General features: G+C 41.0%; 2 protein-coding genes across 6 annotated transcripts in view; one reads left to right on the top strand and one right to left on the bottom strand.

Annotated features, from left to right (window-relative positions):
• Positions 1 to 14,380, top strand: part of LOC124122535 (mitochondrial inner membrane protease subunit 2-like) — a 148,963-nt gene that overhangs the window by 28,938 nt on the left and 105,645 nt on the right. The gene's annotated exons all lie outside the window — the stretch shown is intronic.
• The window catches only part of LOC124136550 (leucine-rich repeat neuronal protein 1-like), an 81,586-nt gene that overhangs the window by 11,361 nt on the left and 55,845 nt on the right, over positions 1 to 14,380 (bottom strand). The window lies entirely within an intron of this gene.

Genomic DNA, 14,380 nt, shown 5'->3' on the forward strand with positions numbered 1-14,380 from the left:
GATTCTCATAATTACAACATAACCCCTATCGAGAGATGAAATGTTTTCATGAATTATAAATACCCTCATCGCCAACTGTTGATATTTTACCTCCTACTTCACAAAGGGGAGTTATTATCAGCAGCACCATGCTGGCATTAAATATTTAGAGGAACGTGGTGTCTAACAGCGTGAGGCTGGTGATGTACGAGATAGGATCTGCCAGGGTACACTGTGGCAGATAGGTCTTCAGGGGTACACTGGGCGGGTTTCTATAGGCTTTTCATGCAAGCTGTGATGTCAGATGACAGGTGGAATACATGAATTATTGCACGGCTATTAATGAATACTGGATTTAGGGAATGGAGAACTAATACAATTTTCTATTCAAATACCTCATATTTTGAGAGTTTTACTTCAACGTAGAATAGGAGCTGCATGGTGCATAAAAAGGGTTTGTGGTTTGGGTGTAAGATTATTTTATTGTACATATACACCCACTAAGGGCCGGGTACAAACAGCTAAGACATTATATAAGTGAGTTCATGGCGAATCACGATCACCAGTACTGGAAGTCATAATTTCCATTGTCACGCCTTTGAGCATATTTAAGAATATGGATCAGGTGTGTTATAAATAATAATTATTGTTGTTGTTTAATTAATTTAATATTATTGTTGTTAATATTTTCCTCCAGGATATAGGAACAGAGTTTATCCCTCGTTCTTTCTGTCTGTCCTTCCATTTCTCAAAAACTATTTAATTGAGAAAAATGAAATTTTACACACTGATGTTACTAGTCATAATCTCAAATGAGTTATGGCCCCTGCTATGTACTTGTCAACTTAGTGCATACTGTATGAAATGGGGACATGTTTTCTCAGAAACTACTGAAGTTACACAAATAAAAGTTTCCATGCTTATCAAAGAGATACTTGCCAAGACTGAGTTTGAAAATTGGTCCCATCAATTAGTTATTTACAGAGTTGCAGGGGCGGTCAGGTAGCCTAGCGTTTGCTCGTTACGCCGAAGACCCGGGTTTGATACCCGATATGTGTACAATGTGTGAACCCGGGTCTTCGGTGTGACGAGCGAACACTTTAACCACTAGGCTCACCCCATGCTTATAAAGTAAGCAATGTAGGGATGCTGTTACAGAAATAGCAATATAGCCACTTAGGTCTAGTACATGGAGCATTGGCCCGCAGAAATGAAGGTCACTGGTTCAGTCCCTGACCGCGTCATGATATAAGATGGTACTTGTTTTTTTCATGCCTGTTGCGAGACATTAAAGGAATAAAATAAGGACTGGTTGTTTCGAAGTCAGTATACTCAACCTGTGTGACTGGAGTATCCATGATAAACTGCGGCATGGGTGTCTCACTGGCTAAACATGGTATCTCAGAACTATAAAACTGGCATTAGTTCCAGACTAGTTCAAGCAGACACACACAGACAGACACATCAATCCCCATTTTTTTAAAACTGGCATTAGTTCCAGACTAATTCAAGCAGACACACACAGACAGACACATCAATCCCCATTTTATCTCACCTACAAAAATTAGGCAGCTGAGTTTGTACTTCCGAGTCTCTGGAATGGTCTGGTTGCTCAACTGTTACACCATACCAAAAACGTGTTGGTTAATGCAGACAACTCGGGAGGGGCACGGGTTGCTCAGTCGTATAAGGCTCCTCGATTCGCTGTGCAGAATTGCGTCCCTTGGGCACGCCACAAACCTATGAATGTGGGTTCAAATCCTGGTTCGCCCCGATTATGTTTCTAGGTTGGTTTGTCAGCACCCGTGCTCGTGGGTTTCACCGAAGTGGTAAACGTCTGAGACCTGCATCACTTCGGGCTTTCCTCCCACATCAAGCTGACATGCCGTGATATAACTGTAATAATGTTAAAAGCGGCGTTAAACCCAACTCACTCACTCACTCATTCACTAATGCAGACAACTCAGCCATTTCCTAAGTAAATATCACTTTCAAATTCAAGATTCAAGATAACTTCAGTTACAATTGAGATCAAAAGACATTAGCCAATCATAGCTACTCTTCTCATAGGTCAGGCGATTGTAGAGAAAATATTCCAAGTGTGACAGAGATGCTTGAAGAAACTAGAGATAATCCTCTGTTGACATGGTATTGTTCTCTGCCTCAGTGACACTGAAACAATGCAGTAGAATGATGTAGGAAGTGGATAATTGGATGCTTGTTTCCCAGGAGAGGGTAAGCTGTCAGCCCAGCTCATGTCATGCTGGTTGATTTGGCTGGCTCCATAGGTCAAAGTAACTCCATTAACAATCACCATCATTTTTGATCTCAGAGAAGTTTTAGTGAGCATGTTATTAAAAAGCCTCCTCCCTGATGAATTATGAGAATCATTATTATGTTTTTTTCTTAGGGAAAAATGAAAGAGAAGTGGGATTTTGGTATTTAGAGTTATTTTTTGAGACAGCCCTTCGGAATTAAATTCAGTGGTTATCTACTGAAATAGTTTGTTTGTTTGTTTGTTTGTTTGTTTAGTTGCTTGTAATGGGAAGTTAAATGAATTATAACTTGTTAGGGAAGAAATTATTATTGCCAGGTTTAATTATTTTGTATGTTTCACAGCATTCATTGTTAACTACTGACTTGGAACTTTACATCCAGACGTGTTCAGTCATGATTAGAGACGTCATCTTGCTTAAGATGATGCAATGTACGATAGGAATGAACGCTGTCTGTAGCATGGGAAAATGAAAGTGACAAGAACCATTTTCATAATCAAAAGAAATCTCTGGAGTTTATTGTGCGACTATCTCAAAATTATCGAACTAACAAATAGTGATGGTAGCAAGTGTTTGTGAAAAGGTGAGCATATCCTGCGAGGGGTGCGATGACTGAGTCAGGCTGATGTAGGGAAACTTCTGTCAAGGAGGATCCACTGGATGCAATGACTGGGTGGTTTGGCTGAGTGGACCCTTCTGTCAAGGAAGGTCCACTGGATGCAATGACTGGGTGGTCAGGCTGATGTAGGGAAACTCTACCTAGGAAGATCCACTGGATGCAATGACTGGGTGATCGGGCTGATGAGTGGACCCTTCTGTCAAGGAAGATCCACTGGATGCAATGACTGGGTGATCGGGCTGATGAGTGGACCCTTCTGTCAAGGAAGGTCCACTGGATGCAATGACTGGGTGATCGGGCTGATGAGTGGACCCTTCTGTCAAGGAAGATCCACTGGATGCAATGACTGGGTGATCGGGCTGATGAGTGGACCCTTCTGTCAAGGAAGGTCCACTGGATGCAATGACTGGGTGATCGGGCTGATGAGTGGACCCTTCTGTCAAGGAAGGTCCACTGGATGCAATGACTGGGTGGTCAGGCTGATGTAGGGAAACTCTACCTAGGAAGATCCACTGGATGCAATGACTGGGTGGTCGGGCTGATGAGTGGACCCTTCTGTCAAGGAAGGTCCACTGGATGCAATGACTGGGTGGTCAGGCTGATGTAGGGAAACTCTACCTAGGAAGATCCACTGGATGCAATGACTGGGTGGTCGGGCTGATGAGTGGACCCTTCTGTCAAGGAAGGTCCACTGGATGCAATGACTGGGTGATCGGGCTGATGAGTGGACCCTTCTGTCAAGGAAGATCCACTGGATGCAATGACTGGGTGATCGGGCTGATGAGTGGACCCTTCTGTCAAGGAAGGTCCACTGGATGCAATGACTGGGTGATCGGGCTGATGAGTGGACCCTTCTGTCAAGGAAGGTCCACTGGATGCAATGACTGGGTGGTCAGGCTGATGTAGGGAAACTCTACCTAGGAAGATCCACTGGATGCAATGACTGGGTGGTCGGGCTGATGAGTGGACCCTTCTGTCAAGGAAGGTCCACTGGATGCAATGACTGGGTGGTCAGTCTGATGTAGGGAAACTCTACCTAGGAAGATCCACTGGATGCAATGACTGGGTGGTCGGGCTGATGAGTGGACCCTTCTGTCAAGGAAGGTCCACTGGATGCAATGACTGGGTGGTCAGGCTGATGTAGGGAAACTCTACCTAGGAAGATCCACTGGATGCAATGACTGGGTGGTCGGGCTGATGAGTGGACCCTTCTGTCAAGGAAGGTCCACTGGATGCAATGACTGGGTGATCGGGCTGATGAGTGGACCCTTCTGTCAAGGAAGATCCACTGGATGCAATGACTGGGTGATCGGGCTGATGAGTGGACCCTTCTGTCAAGGAAGGTCCACTGGATGCAATGACTGGGTGATCGGGCTGATGAGTGGACCCTTCTGTCAAGGAAGGTCCACTGGATGCAATGACTGGGTGGTCAGGCTGATGTAGGGAAACTCTACCTAGGAAGATCCACTGGATGCAATGACTGGGTGGTCGGGCTGATGAGTGGACCCTTCTGTCAAGGAAGGTCCACTGGATGCAATGACTGGGTGGTCAGGCTGATGTAGGGAAACTCTACCTAGGAAGATCCACTGGATGCAATGACTGGGTGGTCGGGCTGATGAGTGGACCCTTCTGTCAAGGAAGGTCCACTGGATGCAATGACTGGGTGGTCAGGCTGATGTAGGGAAACTCTACCTAGGAAGATCCACTGGATGCAATGACTGGGTGGTCGGGCTGATGAGTGGACACACTCTATGCCAGATGATCCCATGACTGGGTGATCAGGATAATGTACCAGCATTAACACAACCTTTGTGAAATGATAACCAATGCAATTTGAGTTTTCTTATTGAACAGAAAGTACTCCTGCCATGCAAAGAGTCAACACAAAGCCTGCACATGAAAGCAGAACCATGACTGACGTTCTAATAAAGTAAAATAGTTCAAAGAGAGAAAAGTAATTTAACGCCGATGGGAAATAGTAATAAAACATCAAAGGATATTAAAGCATATTGAAGCACTGCAATGAGAACAAATACAGCATTGCTAAACAAAGGTAGTTAAGATTGTAATTCAGCAGCAACATGGCCTAATTTAGATTTACCACACAGAATGACTTTTCTGTACTTTATTATGCAAATTGTGTGAGTGAGTGAGCAGGACATGCTTATCCTTCCCGCAAACACCTGGTGTCATCACTGATTTCCAGTGGTCAATTCATATCATTTTCATCACGATTTTGCATTTTATGCCCAATGGAACCTGTTTCCGCAGATAAACGAGACTGATTATTCTCTGGCGATGACGATAAATACCGTATTCGAAATAATAAGCACCCAGGGCGCTCTCAAAATTAGAAATAGGGGGCTCTTATTGGAGTTGAAAGTTCGTAAATTTCGTGGTTTATACTGACAAACTGAAATATTTATATACGACATATATATTTTTCCAGGATTTAATTGCTCATAATTAAGGGTGCATATAACACACAAGTGCGTATTATACACGTATAAATAAGTCTTGTGTACATTGATAGGAAGGGGTGCTAATTGAGATTGTTCACTAGCCAATATATTAGCAAATAGCGCCGTAGGCGCCTATTAGAGTGGGGCCTTATTACGTCGAATACAGTATATTAAGCTGAGGTAACTAGACCGAACAGAACTTTACTAGACTCAGGCTTTGGACTAGTGGCTAAAGCTACATACTGGAGAGGCATGCGTAAATTCTTGGTGCAACAAAAAAACTTTGTTAAGAAAACAAAGATATTACACACAAGGAAATGGGGATGTGTAAACATTACACACAATACAAATGAATGAAAATGTCAGATTTTCCCTTATCGCTTTGAAACGTCATGATTGCAATGACAAGGATCAGCATTTGGGAACACAGAAAAGCTGTTAAATAAAACATTGATCCCATTGTGTTGTCAAAGCTTTTCAAGGCCACTGAGGCAGCTAGCTCTCAAATGATTGATTGAATGCAGAAAAAACCCAGTGACCTAAAGTGTTCCGGCTTCATAATGATGGAGGAAAATAACCAGGATGGTGATATATGTTGTTTGCCTATCTGCCATAGATCCAACTGTTATGAAATCAATGTCAAAATGAGCTTGATTTTAAGCCATGCTCCAGTTGTGTTTGTGAGTGTTTGAAAATGATATTGAAAGCTAGATTGTGCATTAATGAGTTCAAATGAGTTTAAATTATTTTCGCTTTGTGGTGACACGATGTGCAGTTCTGATTGACTACAAACCAGGCATGAAACAGCATGGATTTTTAGTAGTCATTAGTTTGTGTAGCTGTTATATAGCTGACGATACCTCGTTCAGTTCAATTCAGTCCAATCCATCTGTTTGTGTGTTTGTTGTTGTTTAATGCCGCACTCAACAATTATTCCAGCTTTTTGATGGTGGTCTGGAAATAACTGAGTTGGAAACCAGACAATCCAGTGATCAACATACTGAACATTAGTGAGCTGAGGTGAAATTGGGTTTAACGTCGGGTTTTACGTCGCGTCCAAGATTATTGCACTTATATAGCGACGTGCATGTATGTGTTTGTGTTTGTGTGGCTGCTTGTACTAGTCCGGACTGATGCCGATTTATAGTGCTAGCTCACTGAGATACCATGCCGCAGTTTAACATGAATACCCCACTCAGACACAATATACTGCCTCCGAGCCGACCAGTCCTTGTTTTAGCCCCTTAATGCCAAGCGCCAGACAGGGTAACAACATCTTTTAACGTCTTTTGGTATGATGCGGCCGGGGATCGAACCCCGGACCTTCCACTCTCCGGTAGGACGCTCTACCACAAGACCACGGAGGCAGTTCATGAACATTGGAATATAATGACATGCAATGACCATGTCAGCGATCCCGACCACCCAGTCCTGTTAATAACCTCTTACGACAAGAATGGGTTGACAAAGACCCATTCTAACCTGAATCTTTACAAGGGGAATCCATCTGGGTATACCTAGTTTGACAAGATACCTTTTAATAAACCTAACTAGTTAATCTAAGAAAAGTAAGACTGCTTCATGTTAAACAAGTTCTTAAGACAAGTTCTTATCACATGTTTAAAGTAATCAGGAGCATGAACATAGCCTTAAATAAGTATGCTCTTTTATCTTTTGCTTTTGGTATATTCTTTTTAGTCCAAAAAAACCAACCACACTTTAAGATGTTTCAACATTTTTTAAGGACTTCTGTCTTCTGAGACCAGTGAAGATCCGGGGTAGAATAGGTCTTCAGCGACCCATGCTTGTTGAAAGAGGTGACTAACGGGATCAGGTGTTCCAAGCTCGCTGACTTGGATGGTGCATGTCATCTTATCCCAATTGCATGGATCGATGCTCATGATGTCAAACACTGGATTGTCTGGTCCAGACATGATTATTTACATACCTCGATCATATAGCTGGAATATTGCTGAGTGCAGCGTTTAACAACAAACAAACAAATCTGTCTTCTGAAATAGGCTTCATATTTGTTATTCAAAGTGAATGTTATAATGCTATTGTGGCCAACCATTTCAATCAGTTGAAGTCAGGTGTTCTGTCTATTTACTGTACAAGATAGCAGTGATAGCTTCTTCTTGCTTGCTAGGATTGAGGGCTCGCATCCCGGTTTGCCCAGATTATGTTCCTAGTTTTGTTAGCATCATACCCATGCATCAGCATAGGGAAAATTATTTTTATATTTTTTGAGTCAAGAAGAGTATTGTGTAATATAAGATTTCATAGACTAAATGTCAGGCAAGGGTTCAACCAAAGTGGTATATGCCTGAGACCTGCATCACTTCAGCCTCCCACATTAAGCTGACAAGGAGATATAACCGGAATGCTGTTAAAAGTGGCTTTAAACCTAACTAGCTCACTCACTCACTCACTCACACTCACTCACTCACTCACTCACTCACTCACTCACTCACTCACTCACTCACTCACTCACTCACTCACTCACTCACTCACTCACTCACTCACTCTACCACCCACTCACCCAGGCTTTCCAAACCGAAGAAGCATTCATGCACCAGTTGATGATTTCAACTCAAAGACAGTACTTACTAAATAGCAAGCAACAGGGGTGGAGATTAGAGGCCGGCCAGAGTAGACACAGAACTGTGTTGTCTGGTACAGCAAACTAGGTGATAGATAGACTTCCAGTGATGAATGACAGCAGTATATTGGCCTGTCACTATCAGCCAGATCCGATGACTGCCATGTTTCAGTGCAGCTCCGTAGTCTTTAGTCTTCGCTGGACATTCAAGGAGTTGCCATAGCATCTGGAAGATTGCTCCTGACTGGGTATGTGTCAGAAGCTTTGTGATGGAAGTCGTTGGACAAATTTCAGATTTTTCATCTGGAAATGCAAGTTACACTTAATGTGTGTACATGAGGTTGCCTTTTGACCACAGAAAGAACCTAATTTGCTGTATTTGGCTGATGCAGTGGACCAGACTTAGGAGTAAAATCATAGGTTCATCTCTGGACTTGCTTCCACACAATAAAAATTGTTGGGTAGATGATGTTAAATTGACCAAATGAATTATTTGAGATTATTTGAGATAGAGATTGGAATACTTGTGAAGGCAGAAGGATAATCACCAGTTATCTTAGAAGTCTACACAATACAATTAGCACTGAGAATATACCGGAACACCGTTTTGAAGAAACGAAGAATGACCATTTTCAAATACCAATATCTTTCTTTTGACTTTTTGAAGATGAAGTCATTAACTAAAATTAATCTAAACAGTCACTTCCTCTGATGTTTGACAGGCTGCTGGTATTCCTGTGAATTACTTAGGTCAATGTGTTCAGTTAATTATTGGTGTGATAAGTGTCTCACATTGAGGACGGCAGTCACTGCCTGTAATGACCCTCGGTGAATGAGGTCACTGTGAAATCACTTTGACTGATGAGGACCACTGTTCTCTGTTATCACTGTAAACTAGTAGGGAGAGACTTCAGACTGATGGAGCATGGTGGAGAGAGAGAAATAATCACGGAATAGTCAGTGTTCTTTTACTTGGAGCTCGTGATCATCCTCTGAGGACTGCTTTGATAAATATCATAGTTCACCTGTTCATTAAGGGCTGGGAGATTTTTGTCTTTCAAGTACTCTGGAAATGGATCTGAGATTCACCTTAATCAAGTTCACTCTGACTGCTTCCTCATTGCATCTTCTTTCATTGGTATTTATTTCAATCAATACCAGTGAGGATTAAAATTTCAGGTACACGTATCTAAATTGTTCCATGGTAATAGCTGGTCAAAATGGTGACATTTATCTACACCGCAAATAAGCTACCATTTATTTAGCACCTATTTGGTATCGTTGGCTAGTGTTAAGTTTGTTTGGTCATCACACTGGAAAGTATTATTTCCCATGAGGGTACAGTTTGTGAAGCCTGGTGTCCGACTTGCTAGAGCTGGTTATAGGCCTTTGTGTAAAGTGCGCTGTCTTCAGAAAGGCTTCATATGTTGTTCCCCATGTAGGTACAGCATGTAAAGTGTCTTCATTCTAGATGTGGGAGCACGGGTGGCCCAGTAGTCTAAGGCGCAGCAATTCGCGGTGCAGAGTTGTGTCCCTTTGGCATGCCCGAAACCGTCAATTGTGGGTTTGAATCCCGGTTTGCCCTAGTTATATTTCTAGGGTCTGTCAGCACCATACCCATGCTTGTTGGTTTCACCAATGTGGTATATGTATATGACTTGGGCTTTCCCCTCACATTTAAGATGACACTCTGGAGCATAACTGGAACCCAACTCACTCACTCATTCTAGATGTTCTGGCCATTATGTTTTGAAAAGCAACTTAAGAACCTCTGCACATCCTCCCCTATACTAGTGCTTAGTCTCTGAAAATATATTATTTTGATAGAAACAAGCAAAAACATTCAAATTGAAAAGGAGCCCCAGTGAGATGGAAGAGAGGATAACAGACCCTGAGCTAGACTTGCTTCACTTAAGGCTTAGCAGTCTAATGTAAGGGCTGGACTGCTTGTTGTAAGAGGCGACTAACGGGATTGGGTGGTCAGGCTCAGTGACTTGGTTGATGCATGTCATCGGTCCCAATTGCGTGGATCGATGCTCATGTTGTCATTCACATGATTGTCTTGTCCAGACTCGATTATTTACAGACCGCCGTCATATAGCTGGAATATTGCTGAGTGCGGCGTTAAACAACAAACCAAAACCAAAACGGAGGGGAAAATGAGAGGCACTGTGAGATAGGCTAATCCTCATCCACTACATGTTGCAAAGTGACTTGGGACTCCTGAATATTCATTCACTTAAGTGTCAGAGAAACTATCAGGATCACCTTGAGTGGTCACTGCATTAAGATTTGAACTTTTCTTTCAAATAAATTCTGTCCTGATCTGTATTAGAACCAGTACCTTACCACAGACTTGTCTTCTTTTTATCCATTAATTGAATATAACTGCATCTTTAATGCATCAAATTTGATCATTTGAAAATCAATAGGAATATATTTCTGTACACGTTGATTTCGATACATACTACTCAAAAGAAGTTAAAGAACACCCGATTCTTTAATATGACTATAGTAACTCTTGTCATGGCATATGAAAAAATCAGGTGTTCTTTAAGTTCTTTAGAGTAGTATATTTTTTCTCTTTGTTTGAAAATGTAGCTGTCTGAAATTGAGAATTACTCAGAAGATAAACATTCTGTGTGTTCAATGTGGAGCTAGGTTACCTGTAAGTGTTACCCAGCAAAGTTGAATTTGGAGTGAGTGAGTGAGTTTGGTTTTATGCCGCTTTACGCAATATTCCAGCATTATCACGGCGGGGAACACCAGAAATGGGCTTCACACATGTTGGGAATCGAACCCGGGTCTTTGGCGTGATGAGCGAACGCTTTAACCACTAGGCTACCCGACCGCCCTGTTGAATTTGGAACCTACAGTTAACCTATCTCTAAACTGACAACACAATATGTTTATCCCCATTCTGTGAAATTACACAAAGGTAGTGAGTGGAGCGACATGGGTTCAGTCCAGTGTTATGAGTGAGTTGTCGATCTAAAGTTAGGAAAAGACTTTAAACTAACTATACTGCTTTATATGATTGAACATTATTTTGTTTACATCAATATACTTTAGTCAAATATTATATGCTTTGAAAGTGTGTATCACGTCTGCTTCGTAAGCCAACATGAAGTGGGCAGCCCCCCTGAACAAAATATTGCAAGCTATTCAAGATCTACACCACGCATCACTATCATAGCAACATTTCGTTCATTGTAACACCGAAGATATGATGTCACAGTTGACTACAGAAAAGTGGCAAATTTTAAGCTCTCTGTTGTCCCTTAAACTTGAAAAACGCTTTCTTAGTTGATTTATATCCTGTTTTTTACCTGTATTTTCACACATACTTTTAAGATTGTAGTATCGCAACTCTGCATTTTGTAAACTATAATTGTACATATCATGATTTCAAAATGCCTATCCACAGTGATTGAGAAAGAACTACTTTTCTAGAAATAATAACATCCAGCGTGATTGGCCATCAAATCAGCTGTTTCAATCAGAGATGGTTATTGTGATTTGAAACCTCTGATTGACCAACCAGAATCAAGTATTTTAAAGTGCATGGTAGAATGTACAATACCTCAGATTAACATGTTTATACTTTACAAGAAAATAAAGGCAGTCACAATACAAATGAAAACCAGTTTCAAGAGATAAACTCGTCACTATATGGCTGAAATAATGCCAATGCAACGTTAGATTTTAACTCATTCACTCACTCACTCCGTCAAGAGATGAAAGAAATAGAAGCAAAGACCTTATGTAATAAACATCCCATTGAAGCAACATTGTAAAATATATTATAGCAGGTAGGCATGCTACAGAGGTATGCTAATGGCCCCAGTTTTACAGCCGTGTTAACAGACTTCCTGCCAGCAGATTATGAGCATGTTGGACAAGGGGGATAGGCCTGGGAAGCACAGGAAAGTGCCTTGTTCTGGGAACTGGAAGTGTGTAGAACCATAATGAAGGCTAAAGAGTGATGAATGGGAATTCAATACAAAGGAAGCGGCAGGGGGAAGATTGATGCTTGGCTAACCCATCTTGGCAACCTCAATAATCAAGAAGAAAGTGAATTAAAGAGGAATCTATGAAATCTTAATATTGGATAAAAAGTCATAGCTAATTCTTTTCTTGTAATTGCTTTCGGTTCAACATGGACGTGTTACCTGGAGCGTTTTCAAGATTTTTATGAGTACTACTATAAAGGGATAAACAAGCATCGATTCGTTTGGACTGACCATATTTGCTGAACCTTCTCTAACTCAGAACAATTTATATCAACGATAATATAGTTGTCCTTGGAAGCCAAGTATGCCTAAAGGTTCAGTGGAAGACGACTTGTCAACAGTTTAATTAGATTGGTTAGCTGCTGTGATGTTTAAAGAGGGAACTCCATACACTGACCCTGCTAGAACAGTGATGGGGAGCTTGCACCCACTCCAGACCAACTGCTACTATTGACCAGCCATGCTTCATTCTCCAAATGACTGTGTATGAGTGCCGTCAGCCTACTAATGTGTTCCCAGCGCCACAACTTTGGTACAGAATTTCCAAACAGTCTGCATATATTTTAGCGAATCCATTTTACCAAATGAGATTGTCAAATTTCCAGCCATTTGCATTATACTTCATTCAGTTGTAATGACTTAACTGTCAGACTTCAGATTACTTTAGATTGGGTTTTATTTTACTAATCCTAGAAAACATGCACATATATTTGTCATTTGTTTTTCCCTGTCAAAATGAATAATGGTGGAGGCCTGGCCTCAAAGATAATCTGACGCATCTGAAGACATCAGCCGCACAAATTAAATTTCAGAGCAGGAAACATGGCTGCTCCAGAGACAAAAAGATGAGATATTCACTTTAAGACTGCTTTGACTTAATTTTGAGAATCCAAGTTGTGGTTTAGCTGCAAATATGCCCACATCTGACATATAAAAGATATGGTGAGAAATATACCTCGATTCAGAATATGATGTTAGAATCATAAGTGCTATGTCAACATAGAGTTGAAATAGCTTCAGCTCTAAGATTGCCTCTGTTTGTTTGTTGTTTACGTCACACTCAGCAATATTCCAGCCATATGACAGCGGTCTGTAAATAATCTAGTATGGACCTGTCAACCCAATGATTGACATCATGAGCAATTATCTACCAGGGATCCGGAAACCAGTATGTGGGCCACAATTTTCTGGTTCTGCCTGCAAAATGTTTGATTTGAAAAAGTGCAAACCGGACATTTCAAAATTTGCCAACCGCATATTTTTAAGGAAGGACTTGCCTGACAATACGGCCTAAAACCAGATATCATAACAAAAGATTTAAAAAAATGATGTGCAGGCGGTCTGACATGTGTTTTTTTGTTGTTGATTAGTGTGTATATGTGACTTGCAAGGGTGACCAAGCTCTGTAAAAGAACGGTGAGTCACCTCACACACGATTTTGCCAAAAATTTTAACAATAGTGAATGAAATTTTGAATAAATTTAATGGAACAGATTGCAAAGATGAGTCCACATATACAATGAACACTTTTTATAACCAGATAGTGTAAAAACAGGATTAAATTGTGTAATTCAGTACGGATTTGTTGACATTTTCTTTCTGGCATTATGTACTCAAGGTTATGGCTTTAGGTTGTGTTGGAGGAAAAAACATCAAAAATCATTGTGGTGTGTTTTATGGAAAACTAAGTGCACACTATACTCAAGAAAATACTGTATGATGTATAAATATGAGAAAGTGACTCTTAATGTTATTCTTTTCTAATTTTATTCATACATGAAAGTCGTAAGAGGTGACTAATGGGATCAGGTGGTCAGGCTTGATGACTTGGTTGATGCATGTCATTGATCCCAATTGCGTGGCTCGATGCTCATGATGTCAATCACTGGATTGTCTGGTCCAGACTTGATTATTTACAGACTGCCGTCATATAGCTGGAATATTGCTGAGTTCGGATTTAAACAACAAACAAAACAAAATACATAAATGAACGTCCACCAGTAACTGTCAAATATGAGATGGGAGTGACCAACACACAAATGTCCGATTGGCAAAACCAATTTTCCGTATCCCTGTTGACATGCATCAACCAAGTCAGTGAGCCTGACCAACCGATTTCGTTAGTCGCTTCTTAAGTAACAGAATCCAGCAAATTTAAGTGGTCATTTGAGAGCAGATTTGTAGCTTGATTACATGTAATACCGGTACCTATTTGAGTTGTACATTTATCTTCCTAACCACATCATCAGTTGTGGAAATCACACAGAAAGAATATTGATATTTTTTCAAAAATGACTATGTTATAACAAAGTATTATCAGTGTTAGAAATTGGCACTAGTCCTATAGTCCTTGCCAAACTGCCAAGTAGTTAAGGCATCATGAGGACTGGCAGAAATTGGCCCTTTTTAAGGGTTTTGCCATATGTTAT

This window comes from Haliotis rufescens, unplaced genomic scaffold (assembly GCF_023055435.1).
Source record: "Haliotis rufescens isolate VD_foot unplaced genomic scaffold, xgHalRufe1.0.p SCAF_16, whole genome shotgun sequence".
In the NCBI taxonomy this organism is placed as follows: Eukaryota; Metazoa; Mollusca; class Gastropoda; order Lepetellida; family Haliotidae; genus Haliotis; species Haliotis rufescens.